Source organism: Mya arenaria, chromosome 14 (assembly GCF_026914265.1).
Source record: "Mya arenaria isolate MELC-2E11 chromosome 14, ASM2691426v1".
NCBI lineage: Eukaryota > Metazoa > Mollusca > Bivalvia > Myida > Myidae > Mya > Mya arenaria.
The window spans coordinates 41,186,627-41,210,325 of record NC_069135.1 but is presented as its reverse complement, the minus strand read 5'-3'; the positions used below and the strand labels follow the sequence as shown (position 1 = coordinate 41,210,325).

At 36.8% G+C, this 23,699-nt stretch overlaps 1 pseudogene; it reads left to right on the top strand.

Annotated features, from left to right (window-relative positions):
- The first annotated feature begins 17,929 nt into the window (after positions 1-17,929).
- LOC128216140 (uncharacterized) lies at positions 17,930-20,371 on the top strand (annotated as a pseudogene).
- The last annotated feature ends 3,328 nt before the right edge of the window (positions 20,372-23,699 follow it).

The following is a 23,699-nucleotide window of genomic DNA, read 5'->3' as shown; positions in this document are numbered from 1 at the left end:
TCGTTGGTTGGGTCGGTGTCTATGTCGTTGGTTGGGTCGGTGTCTATGTCGTTGGTTGGGTCGGTGTCTATTTCGTAGGTAGGTTCATTGTCTATGTCGTTGGTTGGGTCGGTGTCTATGTCGTTGGTTGGGTCGGTGTCTATGTCGTAGGTAGGTTCGGTGTCTATGTCATTGGTTGGGTCGGTGTCTATGTCGTTATTTGGATGTCGTTGGTTGGGTCGGTGTCTATGTCGTTGGTTGGGTCGGTGACTAGGTCGTTGGTTGGGTCGGTGTCTAGGTAATTGGATGGGTCGGTGTCTAGGTCGTTGGTTGGGTCGGTGTCTATGTCATTGGTTGGGTCGGTGTCTATGTCGTTGGTTGGATGTCGTTGGTTGGGTCGGTGTCTATGTCGTTGGTTGGGTCGGTGTCTATGTCGTTGGTTGGGTCGGTGTCTAGGTAGTTGGATGGGTCGGTGTCTATGTCGTTGGTTGGGTCGGTGTCTATGTCGTTGGTTGGGTCGGTGTCTATGTCGTTGGTTGGGTCGGTGTCTATCTCGTTGGTTGGGTCGGTGTCTTTGTCGTTGGTTGGGTCGGTGTCTATGTCGTTGGTTTGGTCGGTGTCTATCTCGTAGGTAGGATCGGTGTCTATGTCGTAGGTAGGTTCGGTGTCTATGTCGTTGGTTGGGTCGGTGTCTATGTCGTTGGTTGGGTCGGTGTCTATGTGATAGGTAGGGTCGGTGTCTATGTCGTTGGTTGGGTCGGTGTCTATCTCGTAGGTGGGTCGGTGTCTATGTCATAGGTGGGTCGGTGTCAATGTCGTAGCTAGGGTAGGTACTTATCTCTTAAGTAGTGTCGGTGCCTTAATCGTAGGTGGGGTCGGTGCCTATATCGTAGGAATGGTCGGTACGTATGTCGTAGGTGGGGTCTGTGTCTATGTCATAGGTAGGGTCGGTGTCTATGTCGTGGGTGGGGTTGGTGTCTATGTCGTAGGTGGGGTCGGTGCCTATGTCGTAGGTAGGGTCGGTGCCTATGTCGTATGTAGGGTCGGTGCCTATGTTAAAGGTAGGGACGGTGTCTTTGTCGTAGGTCGGTTTTATGCCTTTATCGTAGGTATGGTCGGTGCCTTAGTCATAGGTATGGTCTGTGCCTATTTCGTAGGTAGGGTCGGTGCCTATGTCGTAGGTATGGTCGGTGCCTATGTCGTTGGTATGGTCGGTGCCTATGTCGTAGGTAGGGTCGGTGCCTATGTCGTAGGTAGGGTCGGTGCCTATGTCGTCAATAACATCTTAAAATTGGTTTGTTATAAAACTTCAATATAAAAGACGATAAGATTGATAAAAGTGTAATAATGAACAGCATTTAGGATACGACATATGAAAAACGTGTACAGTCCAACCCCGTTGGCTCGAACTCGCTTGGCTCGATTTATTCGTTGGCTCGAACTGGATATTAAGGACCGATTTCTTAATATTGAAGGTAAAGATTCCCGCTTGGCTTGAATTTCCCGAGGCCTGAGGTATTTTCGCTGGTCTCTGGGACTTCGAGCCCTCGTGTTCGACAGTACGTATATTTAAAGAATTCGTTCTGTTGTATTTATTGTTGAATATATATGTAATCTTTGTCATACCAAGTATAGTTTTATTGTGTCCATTGCAGAGTATTTCGGGACGGTGATATAGAAAATATTGCTCCAAGATGTCAATGAAATCTGATGTCGATGTACAAGGGGTATTTATCGCTTTTATAGGCGCACAATATAGGTTGATGCAAAAAAAGAATTTATCAATTTTATTCCATAATCGTGTTTCGCTCATTTGTCATGCATGTTATTAATGTACATAAGTAAAATAAAAGCGATATTTTGGCGCGTTTTTAAGTTGGGAATTTGTGGCCACGTAGGTATTACTTCTATTTTTCTTAAAAAAGGCTAATATTTTTTTTATCTGAACAACAATATATGTTTTTTTGTGTTAATCAATCAAGATAGAAGTTAAACATAATAATGCATTTAAATTATTATCAACCTTTATGTGCGCCTTTAACAAGGTTGAATAGACATTATACAGCATAACAACATTATATGCGGACGTTAAATGATCTATAACATACAATGTGTGCAGGTTTTTTTACAGAAAATAATTCTCAAAAAGAAATATACAAGTGTTGTATTATTTGTTTGAAGCAAATACTCCATAAACACAACATTGTCTCTTTTCAACATTGAATGATAGTGTATGTATGTATGTCGAATAGACATGTTATTATTATTTCCATTGATTTTTTTTTTTTACATTTATTTTCGATTGGACATACTACCATGTCGTTAGGACATAATACCATGCAGTGAGGCCAAAAAAAAAACATGTCAAAAACTCAAGTTCATGTATCAGCCAGGCACGTTTATGTATCAAAAAGACAAGTCAACATAGCAATCTGACATGATAGAATATATTATACATAAAATGGTTTCTTTTTAACATGATAAGACGGAAATAGACAATTCGTCGGTTGCACATAATTCAACGTCGGTTTGACATACATACATGGTAGAAGGCATAATACCATGTCAGTTAGATATTATGACATATTGGTCTGACATAATATCGTGTCAGTTAGACATAAAGATATGTCGGTTATACATACTAGCATGCAATTTTGAAATAACAACATTTTAGTCCGATATAAAAACATATCACTTAGATGTTATCACATGTCGGTTAGACAGGATAACAGGATAGTTTGACATAATAACATTTCATTTCGACATGTCTGTTAGTCATACAGTCGAATCCCGTTGGCTCGATTTCCAAGGGAAAATACTTCGAGTGTCGGAAAGATAGAGCCAAGGGGAATTGCTTCCATTAGTATAAATAAATCGGTCTTCCAAATTAAGTTCGAGCCAACGAGGAATTCGAGCCAAGCGAGATCGAGTCAACGGGTTTCGATTGTACTAGCATGTCAGTTAGACAAAATACCATAATTTTTCAGAAAGTTATGGGGTTCCAATGCATATATAGTCTCTGACAGATGTGTATGATGAAATCAAATTCACCAAGGCCACCGAGATGCTTCTACATGTATACGTATGATATTTTTTATGATCATATTTTTAGGCTTACTTCTCCCAGTTCACATTATTTACTTTATTGTTCATCCATACGATCACTTTACTCATATATCCTCTTCATTGTTCGCTGATTTTCATCAATGAAAATACGTCTCGTTTATATATCAATGCTAGTGTGACCGTTCTTTAAACAAAGTCTTTAGGCGACTTTAAAGTAATTGCTAGATTTTCATCCCCGCCCGCCCCCTCTATTTTCCGCTAGTTTGACCGGTCTTTAAACAAAGTCTTTAGGCGACTTTAAAGTAATTGCTAGATTTTCATCCCCGCCCGCCCCCTCTATTTTCCGCTAGTTTGACCGGTCTTTAAACAAAGTCTTTAGGCGACTTTAAAGTAATTGCTAGATTTTCATCCCCGCCCGCCCCCTCTTTTTTCCGCTAGTTTGACCGGTCTTTAAACAAAGTCTTTAGGCGACTTTAAAGTAATTGCTAGATTTTCATCCCCGCCCGCCCCCTCTATTTTCCGCTAGTTTGACCGGTCTTTAAACAAAGTCTTTAGGCGACTTTAAAGTAATTGCTAGATTTTCATCCCCGCCCGCCCCCTCTTTTTTTCCGCCGACCCTTAAATTTTATTTACTGAAATGGAAATGTGGTTTTGGAGACTGTATTTTCGTATCCGTCCGGTACTGTTCGGGAACAATTAATTATGGGTTAATTCATACCAGCCGGTGTCAATGTAAACATTCACATGTACAAAAGGAGAATTGTTAGTGGTTTGTATAGAAACACATATATCTATAACTATCTATCTATATGGTCTTCTTTGAATTTAGAAAGAGCTTGTACACATATCCAACGGTGAAACAGCCATCTATGTGAAAAAAATGAAATGAAATGTTACCACCCGCCCCCATGTATTGAAAAAGGTCGTAAATCTAGCAATTGATTTATATTGGCCGTATTACGCAAATCTTCTTATAAAGGTTATATTTCACTAATGCATGTGCATGAAATGAATTGTCTCTATTTTTGGATTAGTATTGATGTAAAAAAAAAAGGATACAATAACGTTTATATATTATTTCAATCGTTCTCGACTTTTTACGTTTCACTTTTTTAATACCGTATCGTATAAGCTTTTAAAGGTACATTCCTTCAATGCGTTTACCGTGTATTTACTCATTGTTGGGTTTATATGCCAAATTTGCTCTTTGGGGCAATTTACCCAAGGGCAAATGTTTGGCATTTACTAAGTGAAATTCGCAAATCATAAGAAGATAACCAGTTGTATAACTATATTTATAAATAAGTGGTAACACGAATCGTATCTTGTTAACAAGTTAGTACTAAGTTGAATTCGCAAATCATAACTAGATAACCAGTTACAGCTCAAAGCCAAAAAATGCTTTTAAAGATAACTAGTAACACGAATCTTATCTAGTTAACCAGTTATAATGTTACTTATTAAGTGGAATTCGCAAACCATAACTAGTTAACCTGTTAGTGTTGTATAGCTAAAAAGGGTAATGGTGGCAGTTCTGGGCACTTAAAAGCCTGTTTTTGTCTTTTTATATTTATCGTACCAAAAACGTATCGCAAATATTAACTAGATAGCTAGATAATTCTCGCAAAAAATGGTTAACACGAAACAATTCGCGAACGCTATCGGAGTATCTTACGGCAGTAATATGCCACCATAGAAACATTATACACAGCTTTATTACTCACGAGTCCGCATTTAACTCACGTTTAATGATCGACACTTATTCGGAACACCTCGGTCATTTTCCATCGATAACAACTTCGGATGTATGCTGATACATCGATAGAAGTAGTAGAATAAATGATAGTGTAAATTAATTGTAGAGTTTTAACGTGTATTTTGCATTACTAAGTTTGAATCTGATTGCCAGTGAAGTCTTTTACTACATAAATCAATAAGTTTTACAAAAGTAAAGTTTAATTGTTAAAATAAAATTACTCCGCTATCTTCTTTAAGTGTTGTTAAAAGTAACGAATTCTGACATTGTTGAACGTCCTTATGAGGTTGTTTTCGATGGTAGATGGCCGATGTGTTCCGAATAGATCCAAACTCACTCTAAGCAACATCTGATCGACTGCATGGTATCTCAAACCACAGCTAACGTGCCTAGCTCACGTCCTTACGCTACTTTCCGTCCACAAGTCCTGATCTTTATGGCGAAACCAATCGGGAGAATCCAGCGGATTCAATATTCGGAGCAGTTTTGAACGTCTATGGCGGCTGGCTTTTCATGCATGCTACCTTTGCTAGCGAATGCGTCAATAAAGCACCATTCCTAACATTTTCTGTGAAATCCATAATGTTCATGTTTCTTCTCAGCCAGACACAATGTTCCCGTTTCTCCCCTAACACCCTCTCTCTTTTCTGCAGCACCCTGTCCCCTTTGAAACCAGGCCAAACCCCTAGTAACATTACACTAAATACAATTATCTCTTTTTTAAAACAGTTTGAAGCCCAAAACCCCTTTAATTTAAACTTATTTGTTTCTTATGTTAAATGTGCTGTGACAATTATAAAACATTAATAACAATTTATTAGTGGTCGAAAAAAAATTCTGTCCATTGGGATGTAAGTATTTTTTTCTTCAAATATGTCCTACGCTTACTTTGGTAAATACCACATCAATATCAATTGTAATCAGGTGAATCGGTAGATTTAAACAGGGGCTGGGCCAGTAGAAAAATATAATCTCGACCTCTTATCTTGCTAATGAGTCTTTAGTAATGCATTTACAAAATATATGGCTGTGCGACATGCTTAACACCGAACCATTATTTAAAAGCGTGCTTATAACCTTCAACCACTCCTTAAAGCTGCACTATCACAAATTAGCAGTTCTGATACTTTTTAAAAAAAAGTTGTCTCAGAATCGGCTGATTTAAGCATCACTGCCTTCATTCAGTGATATTCAATAATTCCCAATAAACTGAATCTAAAATGTTTGGTGCAGAAATGTTCGTAAGGCTTTTAGCTATACAACATCTTTTTACGAACTTGAATATGATAGATTGCGATCTGATCTTTTGTCAGCAGTCTTATTTGACTGGTTTCCAGACATTGACGCAACAATTGGATCATTTTAAGACAAAATATAAAAACATGTCGAAATGGTCATTCTGTGAGAGTGCAGATTTAAGTTAAAAACTGAACAATTGAAATGAAGAAAATGTCAATGGAGTAAGTGAAAATGACATTTATAAAAGTTTTCTACATTTCTCGACTTCTGTGGTGAATCTTCTTAACAATACATTTAGTGGGACTAATGGGCTACATTAGCAATTCAATTTGCATTGTATTGCTTCTAAAAAGTTAATAATGGGATTACTGCTTAAGCTTTAAGTTTAAATAACCTGTCATGATTTATTTATAGATCCGCTGTATGATAAGCGCTAGTCATCCAGAGGAAACGTTACTGACAGTCTTAATTCCGCGGGCATTTGGATTGTACATGTATGGATAGTGTGCCGTGAGACGTGCAATTTATTATTGCATTAGAGGTAAGTACTCAATGATACATATACATGTATATACGTTACCGAAAGTCAAATAACAGTTTGTTTAACTAACTTTGATGAACTGCAATAGAACTATGTAAGATCATATTTTGTTTGTCAATAATATAAGTCGCTCACTGCATATTGTAGTTGTAATGGTGATATATTTATATGTAACTATAACACGAAAATCGTAAAGTTTACTTGTAATAAATAAGTTCTGTTCTATAATATTTGACATTGTTTTTTGAGAGATTCTATGAACATTTTATTGGTGTATTTTGGTTCCAAATAAGATCCATAAAATTAAATATACTTACACGAATGAATTACACAACGACACCATAAGCCATTTTTTTATATTTGACATCGTCATGCTGAAACATTTTAGTAATTGAGTGATATGTCTTGATGTTAAGGTGTTCGCCTTTCACCCAAAATATAGTGGGTTTGATCCCCAACAGGAGTATCTTCTCACGGCTTTTCAAGAAGGACACAGTACTGGTTTCTGCCCAGGAAACGGCCTCGAGATTGATTCATAACATATTTCATATTTCGTCACAATCCATCTAAAGAATGAATATAAAGTATACACCAAATATTCTAGTGACGCCATCTTAAGATATTTTCAAAACAACAATTGTTTAAAGCAAGTTTAATTGTAGTATACCGGCGTCATATAATACAGTCGCGCCCCGTTGGCTCGAACTCACAGGGACCGGCGTCATATAATACAGTCGCGCCCCGTTGGCTCGAACTCACAGGGACCGGCGAAATTACTTCGAGCCTCGGAAAAGTTAAGCCCATCGGGTATGCTTACTAAAAAAAAGATCGGTTCTTATCATCCAGTCCGTGCCAACGAGGAATTCGAGCCAAACGAGTTCGAGAGAACGGGGTTCGAATATGTTCATTGATGTAAGCTCAAAATCCAGTGTGGGAGAACATGTGTGCATCGATGAAGATTTAAATATAAATGTCAATAAGAATATATTTTAATTTATGTAAACGGTAAAAGAAAAACAATCTACGGACATATTTTTTGAAGAAACGTACACGTCCTTAAAAAGTAGACGAATATGACATTAATTCACCATTCAGAGTGTATAAGGAATGTCAAAAATAATTGAACGCTTAGTTTACTTATGCTTTATTTGCGCATATACATATATTTAAGAAAGCAATGTAAATGGAAAAATACGAAAGACCCGTAGTGACGAATTCAATATTTTATGAAGTTTGTCACAATTTTAACTTCACGAATTAATGATTTCACGATTTTAAAGGGGCTGTACTCCATATGATAAAATAGCGGAAAAAAAAAGAAAAGAAAATTGTCGAAAACTGACATAAACTTGGCATCGATGTGTACAATGTATTGAAACTTTCTTACTGAAGTACCGCATAGTTTACAATTTATTTAAGTTTAGCAGTTATTTCGTATTTTTCCATCAAAAAAGATTACTGGGTATGTCTACCAGGTAGAATTTATTCCTTAAGCGTGATTGGCTTGTCGGTATTATCACGTGATATTACCGAGATAGGTATATAGCTTAATTATGTCACCCATTTAGAGTAAGCCGTCGTAGCTCAGTAGATCCTCCATGGGCTGCAATTTTGGCGACACGGGTTCGAACACGGTCTCCGACACAATTTTTTTTTTACATTTTAGTACTTATTTTTACAATTATGATATCAAAGCGTAACACATTCTATTAGATAATTGTCCTGAGATTCGTTACAGAAGAAAACTTTTTTGGTGCCAATCAGGTGTACAGTTCCATTAACTTCACGATCTCACGCTTTTAATTTCACGTTTCATATATTCTTTCCACAAATTCACGATTTCAACTTCACAAATTCACGATTATAACATCACGAATTCACGAACTCGCGAAAATCGTGAAATCGTATACTAGTTTAATTCATGAATTCGTGAAGATAAAAAATATGAAGGGCTAAATCATGAAATGTTAAAGTTCAAATGTCAACACCGGTCTTTCGTAGACGCTGGATAAAAGGTTAAAAAAACTTATTGCGAATAGCAATTCAGAATAAAATACACTTATTTTAAGAAAAAGCATATGGAATATATTAAGCAGTAATTGCATTTAAAACCATCGGGTATAGCAAAATAAAAACCTGATTAAATTGCTGTAGTAGATATATAATAATCAATGTCGTCGTATGATCTTCATTATCATAAAGGAATAAAACTACCAAATAAATCAAATAAAAAGTCACCCCGAAGCATTCCCAATTTTAAACATGCAACCTTTATGAGAGAGAAAAGTGAACAAACATCAACATTGCTGTGTTTTAATACTAAACGTTTGAGCAAAATCTAATATATATATATATATATATAAGTGCGTGTTAAATATACAGTTTAAAACCTTTAAAGCTTTAAACATACTATTACTATAACCCCATTTGCCAATGATGACAATAATGTTCTAACAAAAGAAAAAAGCCTAATAAAAGCCTACCTACCTGTTTTTCAAATCGATGTAACCTAAACCATTCTTTTTGGCCAAGGGCTTAGCCAGGTATTAAAATAGACATTGTGACGCACTCATACGGGGGGGGGGGTGCATTTGGGAAAAGGGCACAGACTGGGAAGCACTTAGATATATATATGTTATACATTGGACACAAAATGCTGAATAGCGTGTTTAAATAGTAACCTTCAACTACCAAGTTTGTGGAGAGTGTTTGCAATGTTTTATCAGGTATGTTTTTTTAACATCATATACTTATTGTTTAGACATTCATGTGCTCTAAAGAATGTAAAGGTTAAAGAGAGCAAGCATTTATGACCATATAATATTTTTAACATAATATTAACATTGTTTTGATAATTATGAGCACTCAAGTCTGTGAGGGGTGAAGGATGCACGATTTTATAACCAATTAAGGTTTTTTAACATAAATAATATTAACATTGTTTAGATGAGCACTGAAGTCTGTAAAGGTTAAAGGATGCATGCATTAGCAAAACGGTGCTTAAATCTTAAAAGGATAAGGTGCAGTACCCTACGTACCCCCAATTCAGATGTGCACACCAGCTATTGCAAACAGTAGTACATACACGCGTATCTTAGTGCAAAGCGTTCTTTAACATATGAGTCAAATTGTGAAGTTATGTATTACAAAATAGGAATATACTGATAATATTAAAACATCATCAGGACCGTTAAAATACAGTCTGAGATACATTTGGCGATTTAATAAACGCTACGGTAAGTGTTTTTATTATGATAATCCAATGATTCAACCAGTCTGAAAACCACATAGATGATTTCTTATTCTCAAACAGCAGTGTTAAAATAAAAGAAACAAAAACAAATTTATGGGTGTGTTTTACAGATTCTCAAAATGAATCAGATATACTTACATTTCAAACATTATACAGGTGCCTTTGTAATACTACGGCCAAAATATTTAACAAAATCCAGCTGACTATAAAAACGGTTGGGCTGGAGCTGATTTCGAAGACGGAGTAGGGTAACCCGAACCGAAGGTATTGTAGGTATAACTACAGTGATGACAATGGTGAAAAGGAACAAACGAAAGCTATAAGATGTATCATATAAATAAAGTGTATATTATGAAACAAAATACCAAAAGAGTATGTCATTAAAATAATCAATAATTCAGCATGACTAAATATTAATACGATTCCCTATGGTTTGTTTAGGTGATAACAATACAGACTAGTGTTACAGACAGCTTCTCACGATCAGATAGCATATTATGGATGGGAAACAATAAACCATTCGGTGATATTGAACTTCATTTATTCATTGAACTAATAAAAACGTCGGAAATGAATGTTAACAACGTTCGCATAATGATCATTCAACATCAATATTAAATTTCCAAGTACTGTTATATGTTTTCATGAAATATTACTTAAATAGCTTTTACCTTATATATGATAACCGGATTATATTAATATGAATATAAATGGGTAAGGCTACATTAATTCTAATGTTTCCGAGTCTACTTGGGTTAACATTCCCAAAGTACCCACATAAAAGGTATTGTGACACCCAGTATATATTTCTTTAATGATAAAATTGTGATATCTCCTTGTCATAATGGTCGTCATGCTTGTATATCATACATTCAAATGTCATTGCCTAAATTTTATAAAATTAATTACTTTATGTTTTTGTTATTTTGAACAAGTATTAAAGACGGTATGTAGTTTCAATTGCAGTTTAAACTAAAAATAGTTTAACTGGTAAAATAAGAAAACATCAGCTGCAAACGTGTTGGTGTATTAAAAAGTGTTTGTTCTGCGGTAAATTTTAATAGACGAACTTCAGTATGATCAGTTTATCTCAAACAAAAAGGAAAATAAAAATGGTTTGAAGTAGAAATATTGAATTAGGAGTGTTTGCCAAATAAGGTTGAAATCGGAAAACTGTTTACAATTGAAGATCAAATTGTTTCACGTACGTATATTGTGTAACCTTTTAATTTGTTTATATATGAAAGTACCGATACTGCCATGTAATCTTTACCTAAAAACTTATTTTCCAGACGTGAGATGGACGATGTGCGGGAGTGTTTTCGGCTTGACGGCCAGTATAAGCTATGTCCGGATAACACGTGTATACACGCAAATGATACATGTTGTAAGTAAAAGTTTTTATTTAAAAAATACTAATTAGAATAAAACAATACTACAAATGTTAACCTTTCATTTAAAAGTTGGTCAAGGCGGCAAGGGGGTGGCAACAGTGAGGCTGACATGTAATGCTGACAAGCGACGCTCGATGTTTCAAAGACGACTTTCGTCGTATACATCGGTCACTCCTGCTTTCTCATTTATCAACGATGTTAACTTAGTCAAATTGGCCACCAGAGATACATTTTCTTCAACAATTTCAGTGTTCTTCCCCAACCGGAATATTCAAAATAGTTCTTTCTGTGAATATCCACAATAATTGCACAACGAACTTTCCAAGAAGAATAGTAGGCATATATAGTATTATCAACCTTTTAGAAGTATGAATTAATTCATATACACAACAGATAACTCCACGGAGGCTGTACAGACCGGAAGTGGGGCGGGTATTTCAATGGCGGTCGTTGTTCATCCTTATGCATGTTCTTCTGCCTTGCAGTGGCCGCCATGTTTGTGACCCTATTTGTCAGACGACCAGAATTCACAAATCCGAGGTGTAAGACTCAGGTTAGCAAAGCAAGACACTTTCATTCTTAGCTTTTCCAGTATATTATTAACAGCTTAATCACTGAATATTATACTTTATCAACTGGTAACATGTTATTTCGTTATTGTTAGTCTCATAATGTTAAAAACATGCAACTTAGCATTTTTTTAATTTCAAAGCGACTGAACCATTACGGAAGTGTTACATTTCGGAATCCTCGGACAGCCGAGATGACAGCGACCGATTTCCGGTAAGGGCAAAAACTTACTACCGGAAGTTCAGAAGAAAGTAGCAAAGGCTATTTTTTCTACAATCCAGTACCAGAGAGAAATGATTTCTTTGCAACTGAGAATGAAAATCACCAGGCTTCCAATGTGTTCAAACGCAACAGCGATGACAATGATATTCAAAAAGAAAATCTCATTGGTGAATATGCGGAAATAATTGACCCTGATCGCAATGAAACTTATCGGTTTGGGGAAGTATACTTTCAAACCTAGATTAAAGTATACCAACTGCAATGAAATTCTATTCACTGACAAGCATGAGAAAGACAAATTATATGTAATAAACAGTTACAAGCATTGCTCTGGGAAAAGTATTAATCCGGGAAATTTTACTTTTGACACTGATCCTGAAAAGTTCTCCTGCAAATTTGCAAACGATGTTCTGTGTTCTTCTACTCCAAGACAGGGTACTAAGCACATGTCATTACCAACCATGGACTCTCCCTCTACAGACAGCTTATTTACAGATGTTAATGTATAGTCCAAGGTGCTAGGCATATGTCATTGTCGGGCATGAACACACTTTCTATGAAGTCCTCAATCACAGATGCTATAGTCTAGTCCAAGATTCTTGGAATAAGTCATTGCCAACCATGAACACTTTTCTAATGGACAGCTTGATTACAGATGTTCAAGTCTAGACCAAGGTGCTAGGCATATGTTACTGCCAAACATAATCAATCATTTAATGAATAGCTTAATTATAAATGTAAATGTATAGTGCAAGTGCTAGACACATGTTATTGTCAGCCATGAACACGTTTTAATGGACAGTTTGATTACAGATGTTCAAGTCCAGATCAAGGTGCTATGCATAAGTCATTGCCAACCATGAAAATGGACAGTTTATTTACATAGTGAGGTCTAGTCCAAGGTGCAAGGCATGTGACATTGCCAAACATGAACACTGATTCCATGGAACTTATTGCAAAACCTTTAGTCTGGTAAAAGGCGCTAGGCATATGGCATTGACAAACACGAACATTCATTATTAACAGCTTAATTACAGATGTTAAAGTCTAGTCCAAGATGCTTGGTATACGGCATAGCCAAACATGATCGCTAATTCCATAAACTGTAGAAGTACAGATGTTTAAGTCTAGTCCAAGGTGCTAGGGATATCTCATTGCCAAACAAGAACACCGTTTCCACGGACGGTTTAAATACAGATGCTAAATACTAGTCAATGGTCTAAAATCAATTACCCAGGAGTTCAATTCAAAGATGAACATAATTCATTCAATGCTACAAATGCTACATGCAGGTTTTTATTTTAGATATAATTAACATGGAGCTCTTTCATTTTTGTGATAACAAGTGTTATTTCCACTAAATTATTTAGACTCGATTGCAAATACAGCTGAAGGCTGATATTAATCACGCTCGAGTTTGTTTTCTAGGCAAAACCAAAATAGTGCCCTTTTCGAGAGGCCGAGAGAACGTACTCTAGTGGCAAACCGGAACCCACAACCTCTTGGTTGAAAATCCGACACCTTTACCACTACACTACTCTAACACTGGTGGGGATCAAACCCACAATCTCTTGGGTGTGAGGTGCGCATCTATACTGCTAGACCACTCGCACCCTGGTGGGTATCAAACACACAAGCTCTTGGTTGAACTTTTAATACCTATTCCACTGTATCACTTTCACCCTTTTGGGGATCAATACACAAACTCTTGTATGAAAAACAACACCTATACCACTACACCATTCTCACTATGGTGGGGATCAATACACAAATTCTTGTATGAAAAACAACACCTATACAGCCACACCATCCTCACCCTGGTGGGGACCAAACACACAAGCTCTTGGTTGAAAGTCGACACCTATGCCACTACACCATTCTCACCATGGTGGGGATCAAACACACAAGCTCTTGGTGGAAAGCCTTAAGCTATCTGCACAAAGACATTCTCAACAAGAAAGCATTCATATGTTTTGATGATTTATAATTTATACTACATATTCATGATTTTTTCGAGGGTTTCTGACAAACAAATACCCTTCTTGTTTTGAGAGGATGCCTCGGCGTGGGCAATAAATTGCTGCACTTCCGTTCTAGCCTTAATCACGTTCTATTCTGATTTATTAGTTCTGCCCTTTTAGAACAATATGGTAGTATTAAATTAAAAAATAATTTCCCAATTCATGTAAGTGGATGAAACATGTACAAGCAAAAACTTGCAAACCTAGCAATGGTAAAATGCTTGTTAAAAGTGTGCCAGGCTATCTCGATATAGGGATTTTGAATTTCAGGGCTCGATGGTTGCCAATAAGTAGTGCAAAAATTTAAAACTTCAAGTATTTCATAACTATTTACTCTACAGTAACAATAGTTATGATTTTATAATTGTAGCGATCTCCGCCATAGCAATTTCTGCCAAAACAATTGCCTAAAATTGTAAGAGATAACATTAAACTTTATTTTTGTCTTTTTGTATTATTGAAATTATAAATCATAGTGCTTCTTTGTCAAAAGTTAATGAGAATTCGTCAAGGAAGTAAGAAGTTACTGGAACAAGTCTACAAAACCTAGGTCAACTCACGTATTCAATAAATTGTTCCCCAGCTGGTTATGATTTTGACAATTTTGCTTTGATTTCGTGTCGTATACTACCTTAAAATAATAATGTCGCTGGAAGGTATTAAACCAAAATACAGCTACTACGTATAAAAAAGGTATAGTATTAAGGAAAGTGTAACATTACAGATGTAGGATTCAGAAGTGCGCGAAAAACTGAAGGCATCAGACTTAGTTGCCTACCTTCGCAAATATGCAGCATTCTGAACTCCTCGGCCAGTTTCTATCGAAAACAAGCTCGGATGTAAGCTATATATGAATCAAAATCAAATTTTAACAATCCTTGTAGAATAAATTCTGTAAATGCAACGTCTCTATCATCGTTTTCAATTTAAAATACGAAAGAAATAAGGCAGCTGAAAAAAACACTTCCTCCCCATTCATTTTAATGTCCCTGAGAAACTAAAGTGTTGTTTTTTTGCCTAACGCATGGTGTAGACTTGTGTGATAACGCCACGCATTATCATAGTCGATTATCTGAAATCTAATTTACTTATTAAAAAACACAACATTTGAAAGTTTTGTTGTTCAAGCTTATTGCTGTTGAGAACAGCTAGCTAATATATATTGACCAAAAAGGTTTTCAAATGTATTGTCGGTGGTATATAAGATGGTATTACAGAATTTCTTTTTCTCTCACTTAAATGTTCAATTTTGCATGTTTATTTGACAAAGGCCACCCGCCTAAAACAAAATATATAATAATAATAATGAAAAGGTGTATATATAACATCATCTTACATCTAGAGTCTCGGTTTGGAGCTGGAGGCATTGTGTAAGAAGTCTACGCCTCTGAAAAGCTATCAAATCATCTAACACCTAGGTTGTCGGTTTGGGGCTCGAGGCATTGGGTTATAGGTCTACGCCTATGAAAAGGTGTATAATTAACATCGTCTTACATATAGGGTCTCGGTTTGGGGCTCGAGCCATTGGGTAAGTGTTATACGCCTATGAAAAGCTGTATATATAACATCATCTAACATCTAGGGTCTCGTTTTGGGGCTCTAGCCATTGCGTTAAAGGTCCACGCCTAGGAAAAGCTGTGTATTTATAACATCATCTAACATCTAGGGTTCGAGGCATTGCGTTAGAGGTCCACGCCTTTGAAAAGCTATATACATAATATCATCTTTCACCATCTTTATTTGAGCAAACGTAATGCTACCCTCACGTATACGGATTTTCTTATAAATCCTTACGTATGGCACAATTTCGTAAAAGTACACGGATCCTTACAACTTGGCCACTGTTATGAGCGATTTAAGAGTGGTAACGAGTAATTACGAGTCGTCTGCGGTTTATTGCATGGTATTTACGGCATGAATCTACGAGTTACCACGGATAAATATGAAAATGTAGCGACATTTTACGAGCTTTTTATTTATTGTTACGAGTATATTGCGGAATGTTACGATCCATTTAAATTGAGATCTGTTAACGTGTTGTTAAGAATAGTTGCGAGTAAGCTACGAGTTTTCACCTTTCATTATATTTTTGCAAAATGTATGCAATTTATATGTATCATCATTCGACAACTGACATCCAGCGAGACAACATGGCATATGAGAGCAACATATTGCAGTTATATCAACGATTTCTACAATTGCTCCTTCCACTAGCCCAGAGGAAAGAGAAATATGCCCAACAGCGGACTGTCTCCGCGGTTGTAGTTCTGTGGAGGGTGAACGCGTTCTCTTCTTACTGTTGACTGCCTTCTTCTTTAGAACCGTGCTTGTATGTATTGTATATACGGCGTAAAGAGATGTGACTTTGACGGCCCTGCACACAACTTAAGGGAATTGTTCGAATATGCAGATTGTACCAGGTATACCTTTTCTAATCGCAAAATATACGTATGCATTCGTAACTACTCTTAAAGTGCTCGTAATATCTCTCAACAATCCGATAATCAATTGTAACACGTCGTGAATGAAATCGTAAACATCACTTAAGCACTTGCAATAAAATGTTCTAAACGACAACACCTTTTTTCAATGGAAACTTAACAATTTTATCCTATATTTTATCATGCATTACTTTTGCTCATAAAATGCATTTCTTTCGCCAAAATGTACCATATTTGTGCTGTATGTTAATAGTAATACCATGATGCGTCTACTATCATAACTGTCCTCTCTTTGTGGTGGTAGTTGTGGTGGTGGTGGAGGAGGCGCACCCTGTGCTCCATGAGGAGGGGAAGGCGGAGGAGGTGGCGCCCCCTGTGCTCTATGAGGAGGAGGATGAGGAGGAGGTGGAAGAGGATGAGGTTGAGGAGGAGGATACGCTCCATTGATTCTGCGTATTTGTTAGATAAAATACTCGTTATTTGAACCCGGGACCTCTGGCATGGGGTGAAGTAACCTTTAAACGAGATGGCGGATTTATACAGAATAAGAAGGGGTCACCGAGTGCATTGCAGTCTGGATAGACACACTAGACACTACTGACCACTTATTAAAACTTAGAACATTATTAAAGTGACACTCTTAATCAAAATCAATACATACACATGTATAACAAACATTACTTTTGAGTGATAAGCCTTCAACTTCTTACTAAATAATGCATTTATGAAAAATATTAATTACTGATAATGCTTCGAATAACAAAAATGACGTTTATAGCCGTGTATTTAATAGATGAAAACCCAAGAATATTAAATAATTGGTGAATGCTAAAAGATTAACTGTGGTCTACTACTGTCTCATAAGGTAGAAATATCGTGTTTTCGGCAACTTTCTTTCAAATTAAACAGAGTATCCTTCATAAGAACCATTGTTTTCGACATTTATTAATCCTTTCTGGTAAATTTAAACAATTATATTAAATATGGTAAATCTATTTGGTAGTAATATTGCATCTTTAAATTGTATGTGAAATTACTACTCAGATATCTCTGGCAAGCTCGAGATAAGCAATCGCGACTATTCGGCTATCTTCGCCAAGCTCGGGACAAGCAATCGTGACTTATCGGCAATCAGCGACTGGCTCGGGATACGCTTATCTTGTTTTTTTTTTTCGAGAATAGAAACGGCTATGAAACTATTTCAATTGACAGGGGACTGAAATATGTTTAAATTTGGAAACAATGCTTGTTAATTTAGCACGGTAGTACATAACGTTCATTGTTTGGATATCGTGTAATGTGTCAGTGTGAAATTGATTGTGATATTGTTTTCTTCGTATCAGCTCAATACAAAACAATTTACTTTCTTGTTACAAAATAAACAGTACGGACTGAATGATCATCTATTTGATTTAGTTTGTGAGCCATTTTAAACTCAAGAGAGATAATGGCATCTGGTTTCGAATCATCCATTCAGAGGGGTTGTGATTTCATTCACGATTTTTCCTGCTCTCCGTGTGAAGAGAACGGATTTAACACAGAAGCTCACCATTATTGTACTCAATGCACAAAATATTACTGCCAAAACTGTGTTTCAAAACATAACGGATTATATCAGAAACATGCGGTGCTCGGCCGGAAGGACGTAAAGAAATGGGAGGCAGCCCCAGGGGTGACGGACTCCCTGGAGAGATGCGGGATGCACCCCGGGGAGGCGCTGAAGCTGGTATGTGGTGACCATGACCAGCTGTGCTGTTATGTATGCGTTCAATCTGTGAGAGTGCAGCTTTAAAATGCATTAAAATTCGAAAGAAAAATCTTTTCTGACATCAACCTATAGCGTGCGCCTTAAAGCCACCAACCGGTAAATAAACTATACATACCAGGGGCAAAACCAGGATTCGACGTCGGGGGGGGGGGGGCGTAACTCACGGGCGTAGCCGTTTGACCTGTGCCACTACCCCAGAACCGAAATTTAATTGGTTTTTAAGGGGGTTTGGTTTCCCAAAAGAAAAATATATCAAATTCTGGCTTGAATGTTGCTTTTTTGGCGTATTATATTATCTTTTTTCTCCTATATAACATTAAAAAGTAAGCTTGGGCGATTTAAGAGGGGGAGGGGGAGGAGACGGTCGCATCCCCTCCCCTGGAACCGCTATTGGTTACTTGCGTTATATTTAAATCATTTTCTATAAAAAATTCCCACATAAGCAAGTTCATATACAGTTTATGCAGATCTGATTACAACTGTTTCACAACTTCTTGGTTTCAGGCAATGCTCCAAAATCCAACACATTCCAGATTTAGCAAAAGGTGTCCAGAGAAATATTGAGTTTCAACAAATTCCAAAGAAGATAGCTGAGGTTCAAAAGCAATTCGAGAAGATGAAAGAAGCACGATTGAAGAATACGACATCTCTGAAAAAGACGCGGGCAGCCATTTCTGACGAAATTAAAACCATGCGTAAAAGGATCAACGAAATCCTTGACAAGATTGAGAAAACAACTTTACAGGAATTGGACGGAATGATAGCTGAAGTTGAAAAAAAAACTAAAGAAAGATATCGAAACTTGTGATAAAATGACTATCGAATTACAAAACATGATTGCCGCTTTTCAAACCAAAGCAAAATCAAGCGAGTCAAAATCATATATTGCGTACAGAAAGAGCCAGAATATGATTTCACAAGCAAACGATGATCTTCGTGGCATAGCAGCCATTGAGTGTTACAATGTAACATTTCAAACCAATAACCTTATAGAAGAACTTTTATCTGCAGTAAAGACGTTTGGAGAGATTGAAGAACAAACTGTTCTGACCAAACAGCGAAAAGATCCCCTTTCCGATCCAAACCACGTCTTCAGTGTTTCAGAGTACAAGGAGTACAACGTGAAGATGAGTGATGACGTATATAAGTGTAGTATCAGTGGCGTATGTGAACTGCCTAGTGGAGAGTTTGTCATAGCAGACTGTAATAATTGGAAAGTGAAGCTCCTGGACAAGGAGTACAGGGTGATCGACCACTTGGATGTCCCGGGGGATCCATGGGACGTGTGTCACATTGACGGAAATGAAGTGGCCGTTTGTGTTAACAGTGAACTTCATTGCATTAATGCTTCGAAAGGGAAACTCGTAACTACGAGGAAGTTAAGTTTAACCCATCACTGTTATACCGCAGCTCATCATGGTGGCCAGCTTTACATCTCCTCCGGTAAAGCCCTGTACGTCTACACGATGTCGGGACAGAAGTTGAAGATGCTGTACGAGGATAAGTCTTGGTATAGGACGGTAGATCAATGTGCCATCAGTAACGACGGGGAAATAATATACTTTACAAACTACAGTAAACATCAACTGATCACCCTAGACAACAACGGCAACAGGCTGGCCTTACTCACTGACCCTGACATGAAACAACCTTCCGGAGTACACGCGACACCTACTGGACACGTGTTCGTCTGCTGCCATGGCTCCGACACAGTGCTTCAGGTTGACAAAGACGGGAAGAAGAAGTTTGCCACCCTGGCAAGGACAGAAGACGTGTTAAATCGACCACGTGATTTATTTTTCAGCAGCAGCAGTTCTTCTTTGATTGTTGGTGGAGTGAAAGACACACTTCTTCTAATCAAGATAATTTAATACTAAAAACTATTCATGTTTGATTTGGTACTATCGAACTAGGATTCAGATAATTGTTGCAAAGTACATTGCGGTATTGTCAAAGATAATTGTTATGTTTAGACCCCTGGTTATAATATAATATGAAATGAATCAAAAAGCTTATTGTGAATTCTAATATTTGATCACATTTCGGACGAATTTACATTACAAAAACCATTTGTAACATTATTTTCTTTTCGATGAATGTAGATTGTTCAATATCCTTGCATAGAGAGTGCCTATAAATGAGCAAATAAACGCATTGTTTATTTTAATAGGATGTATCCTATTTTCAAAATCATTAAAAAAGAGGCGAAAAAACCGCCTTACCAAACTTGTTTTGGTGTCTTTAATTCTGTAGCACGTATTACTTTCAAAACACCATCAGATTGAATTATTGAATCGAACTGTAATGAACATTTACCTGCATAATGCACACATAGTCAGGTGAATTGCGATAAATAATAATGAAACAATCTCTTATTTCGTCTCAAGAGCACATACCAAAACACAAAATACATCGAACGTATAACATCGACAGTCTAGGTTAGATTTAGACTTAGACCTCACGTTAAACATCGACAGTTTCCATTGGTCTGAGACTTACATCTCACGTATAACATCGATAGTCTCGGCAAGAGTTAGACTTAGACCTCACGTTAAACAACGACAGTTTCTGCTGGTCTGAGACTTACATCTCATGCATTTCATCGATAGTCTCATTTAGTTTGAGACTTACATTTCACATTAAGCACCAACAGTCACCGTTGGAATAATACTTACATCTCACATATAACATAGACATCTCGGTTGAAGACTTACGTATAATACGTAAGACGTATAATATCGTAAAACATTGACATTCTCGGTCAGAATGAGACTGACATCTAGCATACACAGTCTCCGATGGTATGAGACTTACATCACACATATTATACCCCGGTTAGATTGAGACTTACATCTCACTTATTACATCGACAGTCTCGGCTAGTTAGAGACTTTAATCCACGTTCAGCATCGACATTCTCGGCAAGTTTGGGCCTATCATCTTAAGTATAACATCGGCAGCCTTGGTTTTATCGAGACACCGCACTTGCAATATCGACAGTCTCGGCTAGTTTGAAACTTATATCCCCTATAACATCAACAGTCTCGGTAAGATTGAGACATACATCTCGTGTTTAATATCAATTGTATACGCTGGTCTGAGGCTCACTTCTCACGTATGACATCGACAGTCTCGGCTACTTTGAGATCTACATCCCACGTTCAACATCGACAGCCTCGGTTATATTGAGACTTACATCTCACATATAACATCGGCAGTCACGGTTGAACATTTTGACCTACATCCGATGTTTTACACGGACAGTCTCGGTTTGATGGAGACTTACATCTCACCCGTATAACATCTGCATTTTCTGTTATATTGAGACTTACATCTCACGCGTCACATCGCTAGTCTCAGCTAGTTTGAGATTTAAATCATACGTTCAGCATCGACAGTCTCTGCTATATTGAGACTTACATCTTATGTATAACATTGGCAGTATCGGTTTGATTGAGACTATCAGTTTATGTGTTACATTGGCAGTCTCGTTTAGATTGAGACTTACATCCCAGGTTCAACATCGACAGTCTCGATTAGGTTAAGACCTACGTTCCACCTTTAACATAGACAAATTGAGACTTACATTTCACGTATAACATATACAGTTCCGGTTAGATTGAGATTAACATCTCAAGTAGAACATCGACTGTCACGGTTAGATTAAGACTTACATATAACGTATACTCAGTCTCGGTTAGATCGGTTGAAATCGTCGGTTTCAGATGGACTGCGATGCTGATACATGGAACTCGTAGGTGCATCTTATTCCACATTTGAACGATAACGCCTGTGCTTTTGTTTCATAAATCTAAACAATTTGGTAAAAACTGAAAATAGCATATAAGATATGCTAACATATTATGCTAAGAATTAGATCATATTTTATTTCACGAGTAGTCACTGAAAACTATTGAAATTATTATGTTTCTGTTACCACGAGTTATGGTGGCATAGCCGCTGTGTCTAGGTTACTCCTATTCGCGCGAAAAGTACGTCCACTAAAATATTTCCCTATCTTACGGAAATGGTTGTTGCAATTGAAATTAATTTTAGTTAAAACGCTACTAAAATCAACGAAACATATGATTATTAACATTTATTGAGCAACAAAACAAGTATTTAATCAAATGCATTTTGAAAATAAATCGCGTAGAAATACAAGTGAATTAAACTGGAACATCTGGATTTTTTTACATTGAAGAACAGATTTATATTAACAAATAAAGACTCGGGATATTACGGTATTTTTTCGGGGTGAATTCATGCTATGCAGCCAAAGGTTTTTTTTGTTGTTGCGATGGCAAATTAGTTTCATAAATATATAAGTTGAATGTCGCGTTTCCGTTACAAAAAAAACCAGAGGAGATGTCAAGGATGTGCCCGAGGATGCTTTTGAGAAGGATGGAGCGCTGACTTCGGAAGTTTTTTCGACAAGATGTCGGAAAGCGCCATGACCTGGTTGGTTTTTAATCTGCTATAACTGTTCAGGTTTTTATGGCCGATGATCTGAACTATTAGATTAGGCGGAACACCTTTATCGATCAGCTTTTGGACACGCCTTTTCAAAGCATTATACTATTTTTTTTTTAAAAAGAAAACTGAATTGATGAAATGATGAAGGGAAACTGTTGAAGGAAAATAGTCAAATTCAAAATGCGTGTGCATACATGTACGCGGTTAGAGTTGGTAGGTAGAAATGATATACAACTCTATTACTAGCACATGTGGCCAAGTAATTATTCAACCGATATCTACCAAGCGGGTTAATTTTAACCGAATGTTCCATGAAAGTTCATACATAAAATGGTAAGTTCATTCTTTTTAACAGTTAAAATCAATCTCAAAAATGTTTGTTTTATTAAAAATGCATGTAGAGCATAATTTGATATTGATAATTCTATACGATTCGGCCAGTGTGTCGTTAACTGCACTACAGACGACAACACATATGTATCTCTTATTCTTAGATACATGTACTTTGTCAAGTGAAGCAAATCTTATAAAACATTAAAAAAGAAGTCCCAAGTTGTCTGCAGAAAACGGGATTGTATTTACAAGAAAACACACACGCACGCACGCACGCACGCACGCACGCACGCACGCACACACACACACACACACACACACACAACTATCAAAGCCAACATGCAGGTATGTACAATTTATTGTATTCATATATTGGCGCAATGCGACTTATTTGTAATTTCAATATATTTTTTTAAGTGACACTCTTATTCAAAATGAATACATACACATGTACAACAAACATAAATTTTGAGTGATATACCTTTAACTTCTTACGAAATAATGTATTTATGGAAAATATTAATTACTGATAACAAGAATGTAACCGTGTATTTGATAGCAGAGAGCGCAAAAAAAAAAAATGACTGGTGAATGCTAAAAGATTTACTGTGATCTACTTTATAGTCTCATAAGGAAGAAA